Below are 14125 nucleotides of genomic sequence, written 5' to 3' on the forward strand. Positions count from 1 at the left end.
AATCGCGCAGGGGGCTTCGACAAGGTGATGGTCTATCCTGCATGATGTTCAACGTGGCGCTAGAAGGTGTTATTCGACGAGCGGTGGGCGAAATGCGGGGTACGATTTTCAACAGATCCAGTCAACTTATCTGCTTTGCCGATGACATTGATATAGTCGGCAGATCATCTGCGGCGGTGGAGGAGATCTACCGCAAACTGAAACGCGAAGCAGGAAGGATTGGGTTAATGATTAATACGTCCAAGACGAAGTACATGCTGGCCTGCGGATCCGAGACCGACCGAACCCGCTTGTCCAGTAATAACAAGGTCACGATCGACGGCGACGAGCTGGAGATAGTCGAAGACTTTGTCTATCTCGGCTCACTGGTGACCGCAGACAATGACACCAGCCGTGAGATCCGGAGGCGAATTATCAGCGGAAGTCGTGCCTACTATGGACTCCACAAGCAACTGCGGTCGAGAAGACTTAGCCCTCGCACGAAGTGTAACCTGTATATGACGCTCATTAGACCGGTTGTTCTCTACGGGCACGAGACATGGATATTGCTCGAGGAGGACCTGCGTACACTCGGAGTATTCGAGCGACGAGTGTTAAGAACCATCTTTGGCGGCGTACAGGAGGACGGAGTGTGGAGGCGAAGGATGAACCACGAGCTCGCGCGCCTCTACGGCGAACGCAGTATCCAGAAGGTGGTGAAGGCTGGCCGGATACGCTGGGCGGGACATGTTGCGAGAATGCCGGACGACTGTCCTGCAAAACAGGTGTTCGCTACGAATCCGGTAGGAACAAGAAGAGCGGGGGCGCAACGAGCGAGGTGGTTAGACCAAGTGGAGCGTGATCTGGTGAACGTGGGGTGCCCGAGAAATTGGAGAACGGTTGCTATGAACCGAGTGAATTTTAGGAATTATGTTCGTCAAGTTATGTCGTGAGACGGAATACTATGTAAAAAAATAATAAATAAATATATTCAAATCTTTAAAACATCCTATTGTGATGTCAGAAATAAATTATTTTTTTCAAATATTTTTATAAATTGTAGAATTTCGTTTTTTTCTCAAACATTGTATTTCTAAAACTATAAAACATAAGCAAAATGGGAATCCTTAATCAAATAAAGTTAAAAAATGATTTTAAATCAGTTTTTAGTTTTTATATAGGTTTATTAGCTTTTCAGCTATCTATTTTTTGCATTCTACAAATACTTCTTGTATTTCTATAATAATTGGTAAAAATGTAAGCTAGGGCTTTTGTGTTTTGAACATCTTCAAATGTGTTGTGTGATTCTTAAATTTGAACGCATCTTTTTAATTGAAATCATCTACTTCAGTCCCGAGCAGACTTTGATGCCTGAATCGATAGCAAACAGTAACCAAAATGAGCTATCAATACCATAATGATAGCATAATTAAGTATCGCATTTTTGCCGATGGCAAAATTAGGTTTCGTTGGAGCATCAATATGTCGAAAGATGATGCCTTATTAATACCTTAATAAGGAATTGAGGCCATAATGAAAGCACTATTTGGTTTTGGTTTTTCCATGATAGCAAAAAGAGGCATCATTAGGGTACCATTTTTTCTGATAGAGCAGGAAAGTGAGATCAAAATGATAGCATTATTTGGTATTCAATTTTCTATGATGAAAAATCAGATTGAATTTAGTGTTTGGTTTTTTCCAGGATAATATAAAGAAGTATTATAAGAATATCCCGAGCAGACTTGATGCCCGAATCTAGAGCAAACAGTAACGATGGCAAAACTAGGCACTTCTTCTTCTTCTTCTTTCTGGTTTCAGCAGGGGTCTGCTGAAGTTTTATGGACCGGTATCTCTGACCATATGTCCAAAAACTAGGCACCAATAAGGTATTTTCAACTTTTAAAAAAATATCAAAGTGGGACAAAAATAAGGTTTTGACAGCAAACTGAAAACATAATAAGGCGTAGGCGTAATATACTTAAAGCAAAATCAGGCATCATCCAAGAATCATAAATTTTCAATTAACAGAAAACTGAGGTTCTTGTTTTTTAAACTGATTTTTGTAAAATTAGACGAATAGTCAGATTTGTATACCATTTTTAGTTTTGATGAATTGTTGGTTGAAAAAATAGAAAATAAAAGTTTCCGAGCTAAATCAGTCAATCGTCAAAAAATTAACGAACAAACTACTGCCTTGACCAGAACATATTTTAAAGCAGCTTTTTATATTTAATTCAAATCAGTTTTGTATTTTTTTCCTAAACATTATAATATCTGTGTATAATGCTTAAACAAGTTAAACTCTGATAAACTTTTTAAAGTCAAATTTCAAGTATAATTGCGACTGAAAAACTTAGCCTAAAATCCAACTTTCATTGTCACGGACAATATCATAAAATTTAATCCATATGTGCAAATCATAAAATATCAAAATGAGTCTCTAAAGCCTAGTCCACATTACGCAACCTAAACTGCGATTTTTGTTATGAGGCGAATTTTGTTACCTGTTGTTGTTGTTGTTGGAAGCCTGAGACAGTCTCAGTGTCTCGCAAATAAAATGGAAGACGCTAAGACCGCCTTCTGTGCTAGTCCACACACACTTCTTATCAAAAGCAGATTTTATTTATAAGATTTTGTACATATTTTTAAACTACACACTACACATTCAATAACGACATTCTTAAAATCTATTTTCTAATTTTTCATGCAAAGACACTGGAGAAATTGACGAAATTAATGCCAAAATATACAAACTTTATTGATTCATTCATTTGCAGATGTGCTTTTTTAGGTATAAAATTCAATTGTTTATCACAATTAATAAGTGATAATTTTAAGTAATGTTAATTCAACCTCTTTTAATTCTTGCAAAATTATTGCTTTAGTAGAATTTGAAAACTCGAGGGACGATTTACTCAATTTATCACGAAAAATGAATTTTTTTTAAGATATCAGATCTTTCAAATCGATACAAATAATTGTGTTGAAAATTACCGTTGCAATGTTAATATTTTACGTTAATTTTATAATTATTTCCAATTTATTAAAAATAAATATTTCATCCTTTTTTTTTCTCTTACAATTTTAACTGATTCAATAATCTGATAATTAACTAAGTATGCATCGCTTGTTTAATTTAGAACAAAAACATGTAAACTTTATATCATTTGAATTTACGATTTGGAAATTCTGTTTTGATAAATCGAGAAACTTACGTTTGTGTATAATTTTATAAGCGTGCATCAAATGTCAATGTTTTTGTTTTGTTCTCGCGAACGCGAATTCTTGGCAGTTTAGCTGAACAAGCTCGCCATTAAGAGGAGAAGAAGAAGAAGAAGAACGCGAATTCGGATGTGCGACTTTTTGTGCCATAATGAGTTGTGTTGTGCCTGGTTATGCTGCTAACAGCTTATCAATTTACCTGTTAGTTTGGTTTTTGAAAGATTCGGTTCGGTCTGGCTCACAAATAGGAGCATACAGTTCGGTTTCCAAGAATGTACAAACCAGATACGGATCTACAACTGCCGGAAATTTGTTCGATGGATCTCTGCCTATCAGGAACTGTTTCAATTCTACAACAAGTAAGTGTCTACTAATTAAGCCCAACCTAGTTCAACTTAGTGTAAGAATTTCAAGAAAAATAGGTGCTGAGTTTATTTACAAGTTCATCAGCTTTAACTAACATAAGTAGAACATTGTTTTTGAAAAGATTAGGCATCGGAAATATGTATTTTTTTGTTTCTATATAATTTTCCAACATTCATGACTTGCTCGTCTTTCATGTTTATATTTCTAGATGCATGCCGCTCGAAACCCCAAAAACAAGGAATTGTGGGCTTTCCGATGCTTGCTGCTTTGGATTATGCTACTCCCAGGATTGGTTATTGTTACACAGCAGGACCGGTGTTTATGGAACTTCCAGGTGTGAATAGAACGTGTCGGACTATTCTTTCGGATATGTTCAATAATCCTCACTTGAATTGCAGGAGTTCATGAACTAGCAGCTAACCAGGTAAGTAAGTATGTTTGGTTAAAGCAATCATCCAATTAACGTTTACTTTTTCTACAATTTCAGCTTCGGTGAGGTGCTCTCCCATGCCAGAATACTGTTAAGTGTTAATATCACCATCAATTAGCGTTGTTGAATATGAACTGATTTTGTTATAGTTTTTTCATGTCTGATAATACATAACCGAATTATATGATAAGGAATTAAATTTATCTGTTTTGAGTGCTACCGTAGATTGTGAATTACCGAATGCTATACGCGCAAGGTCTTCGAAATTGCGAAGAAACTTCATATTTAATTCAAGGATCAGATCAGCTTCCAGATATTCATTAACCGGTTCAGATTAAAAAATCAGATTAAGAAATGCTAGTCAGTAAGAAATGTCTGAATATGAAACAGGTGAATGATAGTATACAAATTCAGAGAATAGAAATAAAAAATTAGAATTGGAATTGAGATCCACATTTATGTTTAAAATCAGCTCTAAATTCATAGTTCAGCTCTATAATGTTAGATAATATCTGAAATTTCGGATTTGGTGTGCAGAAATCAAAATTTAAACCCAAAACTGTAGGTATGGTGATAATTTTTTGTTTCTTTATGTTAATCGCTTCCACGTATGCAACTATATGTGCTGGCGATATTAATGATACAAACGAAGCTTATAAACATCGCATTGCGTTATGTTATGATCATCAGCCTCCACATATAGATGCATAAGTTCAGGCGTTTTTACAATACTATAATGAAACGAGTCAATCCTTAGGTAGATCAACGATGAGCAATCTTTTATCAACGGGCCAATAACAATTTCAAATCATATTCAAATTCAAATGTTTAGAATCAATTAACATATTTCTAAACTATTTTACAAATTTTCACGAATAATCATAGAGTGTATAGATTGGATGTAATATTTTTTTAAATCTTCAGTTTTTTTTTCAAAAACAATGATTTTTCTAGAACTTTTTCCAAAAACTTATAAAAAAATTGTGATTTTTTTTTCCGTGGGCATGGTAAGAGGCTCATTTATATCACTTTGATATAAATGGGTATGCCTTGTCGCGCAAGATCTTAAAGAATCGAATAGTGAGAGTATCACACCAGATCTTGCGAACACGAACGGATCACTGATAAACACCAGTGAAACGGAACCTACGTGTTGGCCCCACGGCTTTAAACAAACGTCTTACCAGTGTTCAATATGGTCCGATCAGTAATGATTGTTTGACCTGATATAATTTTTCATACAATTTGTTTAATAAAGTTTTATATTTCAGGTCCGGTATTCTGTAGATTCAGAGGTGTTCCCATATCCTAGACTGTAATGGGTCACGGGTTAATAACTGTTCAATGTGTTACTAGGCAAGGTAAAGGTAGGAGTATTCGTCTCCCCAATGCTCTAGTAAGTGTGCATTTGCGGTTTATGAATTTCGAAGGCTTATTCTTAAATCAAGCATTTTACAAGAACTAGAGGCTCATTGGATCAGAATGCTTTTTGGACAGTTTCCTGTTATCAATAATTCTTTCTCGTTTCAACGCTTTTTGGTAGATTTGTCTATTGTTCGGTTAGACTTGAAATTCAATTAAGGTAGTCGAAGAAAGATGTTACGATTTTAAAAAACAATAATATAAAGGCAGTCCAGGAAGATAATATTGGGAATTAAAAATAGGAGTGCTATTTCTTTCAACCGAAACAGATTGAGGAAAGTTGCTCTGAGAAGATGTTCAGAGTTAGCGATGAGGCTTTAGAGGAACAGCATTGTCATTAGTAGTATGGTCTTGTTTGGTCATTTATCAAATATTCTATTGTTCGTTTGACGTAGATTTTTTTTACAATTGCTGCAGTTATATACCTTTTAATGGAGATTCTGTTTTATGGTATCCAAGTTGTAAATATTATTACAGACTTACTCATTTTTATACGCCAATCTATGCTAATCTCAAGAGAAAACTATCATGGGCTCAAAGTTTTTGAATCGAGTAAGGTTAGATGACAGGTAGGGCCCAACATAACACTATTCACTGTGACAACAAACCTCAGCCCTACAAAGGCTACTATTTGTTGCTCACTTCACATGACACAATACTACTCAGTGTGACAACAAAACTCAGCCCTACAAAGGCTACTATTTGTTGCTCACTTCACACGATACAATACTTTTCATTGTGACAACAAACCTCAGCCCTACAAAGGCTACTATTTGTTGCTCACTTCACATGACACAATACTACTCACTGTGAAAGCAAAACTCAGCCCTACAAAGGCTACTATTTGTTGCTCACTTCACACGATACAATACTTTTCATTGTGACAACAAACCTCAGCCCTACAAAGGCTACTATTTGTTGCTCACTTCACATGACACAATACTACTCAGTGTGACAACAAAATTCAAACATTGCTCACTTCACATGACACAATATTACTCACTGTGACAACAAAACTCAGCCCTACAAAGGCTACTATTTGTTGCTCACTTCACATGACACAATATTACTCACTGTGAAAACAAAACTCAGCCCTACAAAGGCTACAATTTGTTGCTCACTTCACATGACACAAAACTACTCACTGTGACAACAAAATTCAAACATTGCTCACTACACATGACACAATATTACTCACTGTGACAACAAAACTCAGCCCTACAAAGGCTACTATTTGTTGCTCACTTCAGATGACACAAGACTACTTAATATCACGACGAATCCAGCAAACAAACCAAACCAAAGCTACTATTTGTTGCTCACTTCACATGACACAGTGTTACACATTTCATCATCATACAACCGATATAAAATACCCTCGCTCGTAATACGGCTCATTGGCAAGCCCAGTCCTGGTTCGCCAGGGTTTGACTTGTCAGAGAGCAACCGGAGTTTAAGTGGGACACATTCCTAATTCGCCCGGTGTATTGCGGTCTCCTCCAAATCCTACCCATTTCATTTACCCAACTTTCCCCCGCGGTGAGAAGTTTTGGCCTCAAAAGGGCCGTGTGATTTCTCATAAAGCTGCCGCATATAAAAAAAAAAAAAATTGTGATTTTTTTTTGCAAATATTTTCAACTATTTCACATGACAATAACTAAATATTAAAAACAATACCACAAGTAAATGCTTGCCAGTCTTCAGCAAAACTTTAGTGAAAAAGATGAAATTATTTGATTCTAGATTGATTAGAACCAACAATTTAAAAAGTATAAATCTGATTTTGCAATCAGGTTTATCACTTTAAAACACATTTTAAATCCCTTCATAAAGATTGGGCAATGATTTGGACGAGGAAAAATAATGTTAAATTTTTTTTTTTAATCAACAATCATCACTTTTTTTTTTGTACAGAAACGTTAAAGTAATACGATAGTTTTGAATGCAATAAGATTTTTAAAATATAAATTCAATTCAATATAATGGTACCTGAATAAGGTAATGGATTTTTCGTTGAAAAAAAAATTCTGCTTGAAAGTGATTTGTTGATAACTTAAAATCTCAGAAGATTTGTGAACTCCTAAAAAAATGCTATTAAAATAAGAAAAAAAAATTACCGATACTATGTTCTCATGATATAAGTATTATACACAATGCATAAGTGAAGGCGATTTTTTTGCAAGGTATGCATACTTATTTTTTATAGCTAGTGTAATGTCGGATGATTGCATAAATACAGGCGATTTTTTTTCAGAGATTCCATCCTATTAGATGATTCATCGCAATATAGGTGATTTCAGTAATTCATTGCGATTTACCTCACAAAGCAAACTTTAATATTTGAATTATGTATGTAAATTTTTGCTATCATGCCTTGTTAGCAAGATTTGGGATAGTTTTGCCCTGATATAGGTGGTAAAATGCGAAAAATTTGGGTATCTGAATTGCATATGCTGATAGCATATGTATGCCATATTTTGGTTTCCTCGACAGGTAAATGATACCTCGTTTTGCCAGCATTTTGAAAGAAATTTTGAAAGCACATCGATACCAAATTTTGGAAGCAGTTGAAGCCAAAAAGTGGCATCATTATGCTCTCAAAACGCATTTTGAAATGGTGGTTAAACGAGGTATCATTAAGGTTTCAGTGAAACCTACACTTGACATGATTGAGGTATCCATATATGAAAAGTGAGACCCAAATTTTGGCATTGTACCACCTTTATTCGGGCAAAATGATACCTCATTTTAGTTTCAAGGCATGATAGCAAAATTAGGTATAATTTTGCTATAAAAGTCTGCTCGGGGTGGTTTTCTAAGTGATCCCTACCGCTTTCAAAGCATTAAGATCTAGCATGGGGGCTGTGATTCCAATTTTGAATTTAAAAGACCTTGGAAAGGCTTAGGGGCAAGGTTGCCGAAATCACAGAAAAATCTATAATTACATCGAATTTTGAGCAAATGTTCATCACAGAACACAACATTTTGGAAATATTAACAGATTTTTCTATATTTTGTACGAATTTCCAAAACTATGAATGTTTTGTCGACATAAATTTTGGATTATTAACATTGTTTTGGAAAACCATGCTAAGATTGGTCATGTCAATTGTTTTTTCATAAGTAAAATGTAAGGAAAACTCATTTCCACATGATTTTTCAGAGAAATTCACGCCATCACGAAATTTCTGGGTAAAATCACAGAAAGTTTGAATTTTTTTCTGCAAAAATACAGAATTATATTCGGCAACCTTGCTCAGGGCAGGTGAGGCTCTGGCATTTCACATGCAACATTTGAAAAATTACAAAAATTTTGTAATTTAATTTTTTGAAGCATTTTCCACAAAATAGAGGTTTTGTGGATTGTTACTTCATATCAACATTAATTTTTTTATATATAATTGTTGCCATACAATTAAAAACGTCAATATGAAACTTATTTTCAACATGATTTACAATGACTTCAGAATGAAATCTTATGGAGAAACGTAATTATCCAAGAATATAGAATACAATTCAGGTTATTTAGAAATGTAGTGATAATAAATCAAATCGACTTTTAAAAAAATGTTTTGCTCGTTTTTCATATATTTTTCGAAAGTTTGAATAACCATTCAATGAAAGAAAACGAATATGAAGATGGAATTCTACAGTCTCAAGTCTCATGTCTCAGATCTCAGGTCTCATGTTTCATGACTCTTGTCTCTTGCCTCAGGTCTCATGTCTTACGTCTCATGTCTCATGTCTCATGTCTCATGTCTCATGTCTCATGTCTCATGTCTCATGTCTCATGTCTCATGTCTCATCTCTTCATGTCTCATGTCTCATGTCTCATGTCTCATGTTTCATGTCCCATGTCTCATGTCTCATGTCTTATGTCTCATGTCTCAGGTCTCAGGTCTAAGGTCTAAGGTTGAGGTTCATGTTTATTGTCTCATGAGTTGTCCATTATGTCATTGATCATTGAGATCTCGAACACTTCGATCATGACATGATTATTTAAATAAGTGATGAAAAAAATCATTAGAACAATGTTTGCCAACTTTTAGAATCTGTTTTTGCCAAGCTTATTTAATATTCTCAAAAACTTTAGATAGAATAGTATAAGATTAATGAAGACAAAGAAAATGTCTAGACACATTTTTTAAAGCTTCCATTTGGTTTCCATCTTTCATTCATTGTTCATTCTTCTCATGGGTGAATGTTATTTTCATCATGCGAATAACTGAGGCATTCTCATTCACGTTATTGGAATATTTCTATCAGGACATGTTCCATGACTGATCATTTTTCTGTGGGTAGTGTTCCAAAATTGAATGCCTCAGGTCTCATGTCTTATGTCTCAGGTCTCAAGTCTCAGGTCTCAGATCTCAGGTCTTATGTCGCAGGTCTCAGGTCTCATGTCTTGTGTCTCAGATCTCAGGTCTCTTATCTGAGGTCTCAGGTCTCAGGTCTCAGGTTTCAGGTCTCAAGTCTCAAATCTCAGGTCTCAGGTCAACTTCAAAATGATTCAAAGTGTTTTCCTTTGAAAAGGACTTAGAAAATTTTCTCTCAAAAACCGTGTTAATTCACGAAATCCGTGTAAAAAATACAGTGTTAAATCCCGAAAACCGTGTAAAAAAGCCGTGTTAAAAAAACAGTGTAGAAAAAAACCGTAAAAATACCTTTCTAGCTGCTGTTAATTCTGCAAAACTCATCTTAGTCGTTTCTGTGAAATCATTCCTTAAAACACTGAGTTTCCAGAAATGATTTAATTTTTGTCTTCTCTAAGCTCCTATCTAAAAATTTGTCCAGTGAGCAATCTTGGCGATCGATCAGAGTTTATTTTCAGTTATTTTTACCATGTGTTTGCTTCTCCGTTAAACCATCAATAAGTAAATTTCCAAACCACTTATCCTATTATTTGAATAAACCCTTAAAATTGGTTTTGCATTACCTTTTTAAGGATAAAATATGACTGCGATAACCATGCCACATTAATATTTCCGAACAGCTCACTCGTTATGGACGATTACGGTTGCAAAAGTTCTTGAAATTGACGATTCATCAAAACTCCAGACACAATTCCACACTGCGAGCGCCTAGCGCCATTTATGGACCTTCCAAGGGTAGATAGGTACCACCTCGAGATGAGTTTTTTCTTCTCTCGCGTTTGCCACAAGTCCAAAATCGTTTATTGAGGTATTCCCGTCTGTTGGAAAAACACGTTTGGGCATGATCACAGCAGCATTATCCCCAATGCTTTTTTTCTTCTTTTTAAATTCGCTGTAGGCCTCAGAAGGCAAACAAGAGAAAGAGATCGCCCAAAGGTGATAAACGCCACCTTCGCCTTCGTTTCGTCGTCTCCGAATGGACCTACTTTTTTTTCTTACTTTGGCTCTGGGATGTACTCGTTTTCAGTTGGCCCCAACAACAATCGAACCCAGGACCGTTCGCGTGAAAGTGAGCCACTACTGACCCGAAAACCTCGCAGACTCTGCCAAATGTGGTCATAACTCTTGGTCCCGTACACTTGGGGTCCGATCGTGAGGGTCACCTGACTTTGGCTTACGACGGAGGCGAGGACGTGAAAGGTTGATCACCATATATTGGTAGTAAAAATAAAACGACGCAAACGTCGTCGTCAGCCTCCTCAATGGGTGGTGTCGCACTGCTGCTTGGATTTGTCGGAGACATTTGGCGAGATTCGCGCGTAAATTCCTCACACCCAATGACGGATTCGTTTCGAGTGTTCGATGTTGCCGTTGTATTCTTCAAGGTTTACAAGAGCTTCAGCCAGTTTGACATTTGCAAGTTGACTCTTTCGTGCGCTCATGCAATTTTTTAATGGCAAACCATCTGTAGGTTTGAACTTTTTACCCCCGAAGGGTCACCTGAAGCTCTAAGGGGGTCTTGTGAAGAATTTTTCATTACCAAACCAATTGAGGTTTGTGGGATTTTGGAACATAAGTGCAAACTGGTTATATTAAATGACACGTTTTAAATACGTGAAAAGGATTAGGGAAATATTTTTATTTTTGAAATGATGGTTATCTTTGAACTTAATTTTATTTTTGTTAAAAAGATTTTTTTTAAATGGTTATATTTAACATGTTTTAGCAGTGTTAATTTAAAATTTCATCCCAAATCAACGCATTTGGATTTTAAACAATAATAAATATAAACTGATAAACTTTGTCAATCGGAAGTCTCAACCACATTTTAGACTCTAACGCAGGGGTCGGGGAACTTTTCAAATCATTACCCCAAAACATTTTTATTTAAGTTGATATTAACCCATAACGAAGAACAAAAAAACGAAATCGAAATTTTTTCAGCATCTTCATATCATGCACCAACAAATTGCAAAATGAAAATATACTCTTTTCACTCACAAAATATTCACTGTTACCCCCAAGAATTTCACTTTTACCCCATTTGGGGTAATTTACCCCGGTTCCCCGACCGCTGCTAACGTAACCAAAATTGTTGGAATCGGTCAGCAAATGGCAAGCTTTCCAAGTTTTGTATTTCGGCCACACATGGTCCTCAAATTCACATAGAACACTTTTCAATAGTGAACTGTTTCAAAATTTGCAAAATTTTCGCACTGAAATAACTTTTTACCATAACTATTTCCAGAACGTAGCCTTCAGGTGATATGTTAGTCGAAATCTAAGCTCTTAGAAAAATCATGTTAAAAAAAATCGTTCGATTATGAAAAAAATTGACCAAATCCAGTTCCAGATTGCCCGAATTTACCCGGACTTGCCCGAATATTTGACACAAAATTTGAGTCCGGTCCGGGTTTCGTTGAAGAGAACCCAGATTTTCCCGGATTTATTCATTTTAAATCAGACAAATAAGTATTGTATCTTCAGGAGAGCAAATATAACTAATTTCAGGCTACGTAAAAAGCTTTTATACTAGTATTACTTCTTTATTTCTACTAATTATTACTTCTGGAAAAAAACAACATCTTTCATTTCTTCTAACTTTCTATCCGTCAATAAAATTTGAAATTCTTAAGATCTTCCTACTAAAAAGGACATCACTTTTCCCGATAAGATCGATAAATCAAGTAAGGAATACTATATACATGATGGTGATTATTCTCTTCTTGAAACTCAAATAGAAAATGTACTATAATTTTTTTCCCCACGGGAGCTTTTCTTGGCACCAGAAAAACTTTTTCCAGATTTTTCGAACCGTAGGGGAGCCTGGGGTTACTCAATGCCTTAGCTATATTTATGCTTTACATGTTTCAACCCGCAAATACTTAGAACAAATCTTCAACACTAAATTTATATAACTTTTGAGGTAATGTAAAGGGTGTCCACGATTAAATTGCCACATTATGGAATTGCTCTAATTTTTTAACCGTTGGGTAGAATTTAACGAATATTTGGGTGAATTTAGTTCATAGTGCATTGATAACATCCTGCAAGTTTTAAAGTCCCGTGATCAAAACTCGCGGAAATGGAGTTGAAAGAACAGCTCGTGCGTGATAAAATCTTGCGCATTTATCACGAGAACAAGGATCTTTCGCATCGTTCCATCACTAAAACGTTGGGAATGGCGAATTTCACGGTGTCGCGAGTGATTAAGCGGTTCGAGGAACGATTGACCACCGATCGAAAGCCCAGAAGTGAAGGAAAAAGTATTCCGTACAACACCAAAAATCACAACCGCGTAGTTGGGGCCTTCAACCAAAACTCCGTTCGGGATGTCGCTAAGAAGCTGCACCTAAGCAGAAATTTTGTCCAGAAGACCAAAACTAAGGCTGGGCTTCGAACGTTCAAGGTACAAAAGACCCCTAATCACGACGAGAAGCAGAACAAGTCCACCAAAACCCGTGCCAGGAACTTGTACCTCAACATGCTGACGAAAGTTTAATGCTGCATCATGGACGACTAAACATATGTGAAGGCCGATTTCAAACAAATCCCCAGCGACCTGTTTTTCACGGCCAAGGATAAGTTCAGCGTTCCGGAGCATGTCCGCACTCAGAAGATGTCCAAATTTGCGAATGAATTCCTGGTTCGGCAAGCCGTCTGCACGTGCGGGAAGCGGAGTGCATCTTTCGTGACCCAGGACTCGATGAACGGACAGGTGTACATGGAAGAGTGCCTCCAGAAACGCCTGCTTCCTCTGCTAAACATCCCAACAATCTTTTGGCCGGATTTGGCCTCATGCCACTACTCCAAGAACGTGCTGAAGTGGATGCGGACAATAAGGTCAATTTCGTACCGAAAATTTTCAACCCTCCCAACACTCCGGAGCTCCGCCCATCGAGAAGTACTGGGTGATTATGAAGCAGCCCCTTCTAGAACGACCGGAGGTAGTAAAGACAGTCGAGGTGCTGAAGAAAGTATGCATTTACATGCAAAAATCGGTTGATTCACATGTTGTGGAGAATCTTATGGCCGGGGTTAAGGCTAATGTGCTGGCGCTGGCATTTGCGTATGGACTGTGAATAAAACACGAGTAAAATAGTAAAATGAAGTTTAATAGTTATTTTTCAATACCTGAAAATTTGATAGCAATCGGGTGAAAACTCGAATTTTGCGAGTCAATTTTGTGTGTGGCAATTTCATCGTGGACACCCTTTAAATCCCCGAAAAGAAAAAAATCCATCGTAAATTCACATGACCGTAACAGTGAAACTGCTCCGGCTCATTATTGCTTTTTAATTTATGAATCATTATTTTATCAACTCATAGCCAT

General features: G+C 36.3%; 1 protein-coding gene and 1 long non-coding RNA gene across 2 annotated transcripts in view; one reads left to right on the forward strand and one right to left on the reverse strand.

Moving 5' to 3' along the window:
• The window catches only part of LOC129740905 (ecdysone receptor-like), a 618558-nt gene that overhangs the window by 269836 nt on the left and 334597 nt on the right, over positions 1-14125 (reverse strand). The window lies entirely within an intron of this gene.
• Positions 3370-4190, forward strand: LOC129740911 (uncharacterized). Its single transcript, XR_008736384.1, has 3 exons — positions 3370-3560; positions 3776-3991; positions 4055-4190. It is a non-coding gene; the product is annotated as an uncharacterized LOC129740911 (long non-coding RNA).

This window comes from Uranotaenia lowii, chromosome 2 (genome assembly GCF_029784155.1).
Source record: "Uranotaenia lowii strain MFRU-FL chromosome 2, ASM2978415v1, whole genome shotgun sequence".
Taxonomy (NCBI): domain Eukaryota; kingdom Metazoa; phylum Arthropoda; class Insecta; order Diptera; family Culicidae; genus Uranotaenia; species Uranotaenia lowii.